General features: G+C 41.8%; 1 long non-coding RNA gene across 1 annotated transcript; it reads right to left on the bottom strand.

The window, feature by feature from the left end:
- Positions 1 to 2,195: 2,195 nt before the first annotated feature.
- Positions 2,196 to 3,142, bottom strand: LOC118407908. The gene is made up of 3 exons (XR_004830213.1): positions 3,068 to 3,142; positions 2,894 to 2,944; positions 2,196 to 2,286 (listed from the first exon to the last, which is right to left on the bottom strand). It is a non-coding gene; the product is annotated as an uncharacterized LOC118407908 (long non-coding RNA).
- Positions 3,143 to 6,000: the final 2,858 nt, after the last annotated feature.

Below are 6,000 nucleotides of genomic sequence, written 5' to 3'. Positions count from 1 at the left end.
TCGCCTTTCTGTTATCCCCAAGGTTACTCCAGGTGGCACCCAAGTTGTTAAGTGAGTCGGCGATGTCAGGATGTGCAGTGTCCTCACCATAGATACTCAGCTTCATCTGTAAGGACTGTTCATAATAGCTGACCGCCTTTCTGTTATCCCCGAGGTTTGTCCAGGCTCCACCCAAGTTGTTAAGTGAGGCGGCGATGTAAGGATGCGCAGTGTCCTCACCATAGATACTCCGCCTCATCTTTAGTGACTGTTCATAATAGCGTACAGCCTTTTTATGATCACCAAGGCTCATCAAAGCAAAAGCCAAGTCGTCAAGTGAGGCTGCAACATCCCTATGTGCAGTGTTTTCACCATATTTCGATAAATAATTGTGTAGCGTTTGTTCTGAGCATTTCTTGAGATTTTCAAAGTCACACAGACTTTTATATACCTTTCCTTTCAGCTCTGAAGAATTGTCAAAGAAGGTTGGTGGTTCTTTTAGCGACTGAGCGTCGGTCAACTGTGATATAAAGTGCTTCAGGGGTCTTTCTGTATAGTAATATCTCATGAGTTGTTTTGGATTTGAGATGTAAAACACTTTCTGTAAGTTCTCTTCAATGCCGGTATTGGTCGACATTGACCATAATACTGACATGTTTTCTACCTGACCACGATTGGTCATATATGTCCGCAGCCTCAGTTCTGCTGATATACTGACCAGCACCATCAGGTGGTGTGAGTTCTCACTATCGATGACTCCACTGTTTCTTAGCTCCTGAATAGTTTCCCAGATTGTGGTCGGTTGTATGTTATGAAGTAGTGCCAAAAAGGACACTGCAAGGCTTGAAAACCGATAGATTTCCTTCTTAACATTCCGCAGTTTGGCAGTGAGAGCCTGAGTTTGAAAAGTCGATATATTTTCACCCAGTAAATTGTTTGCCATGACTCGAGAAAAACTCCTATTATTGTTTTGAAGTTGCTGAGCCCATAACGACCTGTACTCATCTACCAATCCCTGATCTCCTGTGATAAAAGACACATTTCCCAGTATACTAGCAAGATGGTAGCCTTTCTTTAGATGGAGAGTAAGGTCTTCTTTCAGAACGTTGGTCATATTGCTTGGTGTGCGGATGAGTTCGCTTGTTCCTGTGCTGTTTCTACCCCTGCCCAAGGGAGTCTTGCATGCATGAGGCATGGCTCCATCGAACGCAAAACCGCGCGGTGTTACTGAGTCATAGAACCAGCTGTCCAGTGGGTCGTCTGAGTAGAAATCATTAAGAGACTTAATCGCCATGGCAGGGAGGATGGTCTCACCTAAATTTATCACCTTCAGATGCAGATAATGTGTGAGGTTACGGAAATAACTAACATTTTCCTCAGTTTCCTTATCTACCAAAATGGCAAACTCCAGATCAGAGTAGGGTGTAACCAATCCTGTGGCTTGTGAACCCAAACCTATCATGGCGTACTTACAGGGAGGGGGGCGCATTACCCCCATGCATTCATCTACAAGGCCAGCTATGAACACTTGACGCTGATGAACCAGTGTCTGACACAATGCTTTGATTGCTTCCACCCTCTTCATCTCGACATCTTTTATCTTTGGGTCCTCGTCATCAAGGCTATAAGGATCTACTTCTTGTTCAATTCTTGTGATCTCTTTTTGTACATAGCCCCTATCCGCCTTCAGGATCAATTTGTGTTTCTCTGTATCATCACTGTCTACCTTCTGTTCGATCTTTAGGACTTCCTTAACAAATGCATGAGTTATTTCCTTGATTGCTTCCTCAATATCTTCTCTACTCGATCTTACCAGAGCTGCATTACAGAGTGCTGCAGCCTTGGTGAAGTCGCCTCCGTCCTTTGACTGGATTCCTCTCTTCAGATAGACTTTGCCTAACATGTACAGGGTCTCTACCTCTTCCATGTGTTGACCTGTAAGTTACACATCATCACTCGTATGCTTTTACTTCTTCGTAGTGATTTGAGATCTGCTGTGTGCATTGTGAAGTAACGACGTAAATTAACAACTTTGTTGTTAAAACCCCACGATGGCCGTAGTTATCAGTGTATCTATCCGTAGTTCACAGATCTGCGGTGAACATAGTTCGGTGTGTCGAAAAGAATCAATTAGGATCACGGTCTATTTGCAAGCAATTTACTTTAAAATTCTTTGAACCAGGTTCATACTTAGACTCACCTTGGATATGAACAGACTTGAGCGCAGCTGCAAAACTTTGTTCTGCCTTGTCCAGGTCTCCAGTCTGCAGGGCCCTGCAGCCATCCTGTAGATGTTCTTCGTATACACTATAAATATGTCGTCATAAGATAAAACTATTACGAAATCTATCATTCGAATCGTATTTAACTTTTAGAAAAGCGCATCTTGGATACAAGTGAAGTTTTAGTAACCATAGATGTCAAATGTAATAACACAAATGTTTGAATTGAATCTATTGGCACATATGGTATCTATCTATGTTGCCCTCTTTCTCAGCTACATCGGTCTCATGTTTGAAATTCCTATGACGAAAAAAAACATTCACTTTCAAAATTTCAAATACCACGCGGTTCCTTAAAAACTGCTAAGGGGCCCAAAGATATACCATTTATTCATAAACCCAAGAGGCATCTACCATAAAGGGGCATCTCCACAGAACGGAATAAGGAACCGGAATTTTTGCTGCAATACAGCAAGCCATCGGAAGGTCCGCAATCAACATACACTTTGTTTTTGCCCACACATACCCAAATACCGAATATCATAAACCTTCTTGAGTTGTCTGCGTACATGTATATTTTCATTAGCATACATCTCTTCAGTTTTTGAACGAATTAAAATGCAGAGAATTTACATTTGAGAGCCATTTTAAACACTTGCGAAAACAAAACAAAAAAACTTGGTGGCACTAACATGTCATCGTCGACTCCTGTCGAGGTTTCAACTTTTTGTACTTCCGGGGTACTGAAAAGGAATAACAAAATGTCTATTTTATGATTCTACAATACACAGAGATTTGTGTGATTATAGGGTAGTCCAAATCAATAAAAAAGAACCAGCACCCCCTATACCATTCCCTGCACCTACCTGTGTGGACGGCGCATTCCGTCATTAGTGTTGTCACTTGAGGTTGCAGTTGAGAAGGGAGAGCCGTGGTCCTTTCGTTTTTGCACGTCTTGTTGTCGTTGTGTTTGGGACGACTTCTACAAAACAAATGGAGACCCAGGAATGACTTGGTGGGCAATCGTGCGTGTTATCTAACGCATAATTAAAACTTTGATGAATGGTCAAATGTAATATAAATTTCCTCACGTCACTCCAACCTAGCAAAAAGTGTATGTTGTAAATATGGTGACTGGTTGTTTATTGGGGCATCATTGACTACATGGAACCAATATAATAGAGCACATGTCATCATTAAGCTGTCATCATCCTCTACGTACAGACCAGATATTGTGAGAATATATTCACGACTTCTGGAACTACCCTTTCCTCAAAGATACAGAACACACTCACCCCATATCATAGCAGAAGCAACAAACGAGAGTTCGGAGAGCTCATACCTCCATGAAATATTCTGATTATACAAATGACTTTTATATATTATTATTATATCGGCATAACTTAGGCTTCCTGTCACCGCCATAAAGGCCTGTCACTGCCACTAGCCGCAGCTAGGTACTCATTTACACCTGAGTTAAGTGAGGAAAGTCGTGTAAAGTGCCTTTCCCAAGGGCACAAGATCGGTGACACGGCATCTGGATTCGAACTCAGTACCTCTTGGGCCTGAGACCAACACGCTGCCGATTGCGCCACGCGGTCCCACTTCTCAGGCAGACATGCTACTCCTGTGGCAGTGAAGGACACTTTGCCAAGGATTGCGCGGAGTACAAAAAGCGCAAGGTAGTTTTTTTGTCTCGTTTCATTATTAGATGACGGCGAGATAATTTTTGAACAGGGTTCTGAAAACCCACAAGTGCATGGCAGGCTACGTTTGCACATTGCGAAGTGGCGAGTTATTGAAAGTCCCCCATTTGTCCTAGGGGCATGTTCGGGCATGACGCACCCGCCTTGACACACGAGTCAGGGGTAGGAGGAGACGGAAACTGCAAACAACAAAGCTACATCTGCTGGGGGGGGGGCTTACACGTTGCAGACAGTTGCCACTGTAGGACTTAGTGCGCCATGGCGCCAGTGGACGAGAGGGTGGAGAAGGAAGTGCACACCCCTCCTTAACCTTAAAAACCCAAGTGTAGGCCAGGCAGACGGGTCGCCTTAAACCCACCCTGTCTGCCTACCATTGTCTTCCGAGACAGACAGAGGCCAACAGCCAACACATTTTTGCTTGCTTGTGTACACCTTTAACTAACTAACACAGGTCACAATGTTGACAATCGAATCATTTACTACGTGTACTAAGAAGAATTAGGACACTTTCACATTAATTATGCAAACTGGGGGCTTTTGGGTATCTTCCACCTGTCACAAACTACATATGTTACATGTATTTGAGTCCAATATTAGAAACACTAAATATTCATTTTCTTCATTTAGTATGCAAATTAAGTACAATTTTGCATAATTTGTACTTCATTAGGTACATCTGTACCACAGACACCTGCATGTTAAATACCATGGAAATCTATTGTTCCTATGTTCCGTTATGCTCCTTTGAAGATTTTGACAAAAACGCCCCTGCAGTTCCAGAGCAGTTAGGGGGCCCAAACATACATCACTTCTTCCGTATATCACAAGCACATCCGCACATCATCTGCCACAAAAAAAATACACAAAGTGGAAGTTCTGCTGCTGTACCAAGGTCACATACCAGGGGCCAAAAATTGACCTTGACCTTCGTCTTTCTAACCCCACGGTGGTCAAATACGGGCTCAAACCTCCCATGTCTAGCAGAATTCGAACCTTGTTCCACGATGTTCGATCTGACGTAATTCGAACCGAACCTGTGTTCTATTTGGGTCATCTGCGGTCATTGCCAGTAAAACACTGCTGTCTAGCCTTTTTTCACAAACTACCTTGAATCAGCCAAAAATATAGTTTTTCACCAATATAAACAATTTTCTGGACAGTACATCTATGCTATCACTTTGTTTGGTACCTATAATATTTAACGAAGCTACTGACGTTTGTGTTGGTGACCTTGAATATTATAAGTGTTGTTTACACCGGTATCAATTACACCCTCTCGTTATCCGTGCTGCATGACATACGTGCAAACATCGTTTAAGATCTCGACCAAGAAGAGTCCAAATTTACTCATTGACGGCTCAAAATGACTGCAACGGTTTTCCCGAGATTTCTGTTTTGGGGATTTTTAGAAAATGCCTTGGATTTTGAATTAATGGTAATTAAGTGCGAAAAATGCAATTTTTACGCATACTTTGGACTGTAACTTTGATTGAAATTAGAATTTAAAAAATCCCCCAAACAGAAAGTTTTATCTTCCTCATAGATGACGAAAAATATAAAAATCGAGAATTTTCGATGACACCTGGGGCCCATCTTATTAAGAGTTTGGTCAAATTAAAGGCCTTCCTGAAAACAGAAAATGATCGTCTTTTTAAGCAACATCGAAACAAAACAGCTATTTAGATTCAATCGGCAAGATTCAAAGTATGAAAAATTGCTAATTTAATCTTATTTTACAAAAAATTTCCTTGTCAAAACGTTTTGTTTACTTTTCATACATTTTACGGGTGGCCAAAAGTAGGCCTCCTGTAACCCGATACTCTGTTGAACGCGCATAGCAACGGGAAAGAATACCCTAGCAACCGACCGCCGTACCCACATACTAAATATTGTTGTAGTCCATCAAGTGGTTCTAATGTCCTGATCTAATTCTAATGACCAAACATATCCGGATATCGGGAAACACACACATACAAACACACAAGACAAAAACTATACATCCATTTTTCATGGAGGTAACAAGATGCATAGATTGTCTTTATCGCTAACACTCACCTTTATGCTTTTTGTGGTGATGTCCTGCCTGATTTTTG

The sequence above is a fragment of the Branchiostoma floridae genome, unplaced genomic scaffold, assembly GCF_000003815.2.
Source record: "Branchiostoma floridae strain S238N-H82 unplaced genomic scaffold, Bfl_VNyyK Sc7u5tJ_1499, whole genome shotgun sequence".
Taxonomy (NCBI): Eukaryota; Metazoa; Chordata; class Leptocardii; order Amphioxiformes; family Branchiostomatidae; genus Branchiostoma; species Branchiostoma floridae.
The sequence above is the reverse complement of the archived record's forward strand: the minus strand, read 5'-3'. Positions and strand labels throughout refer to the sequence as shown.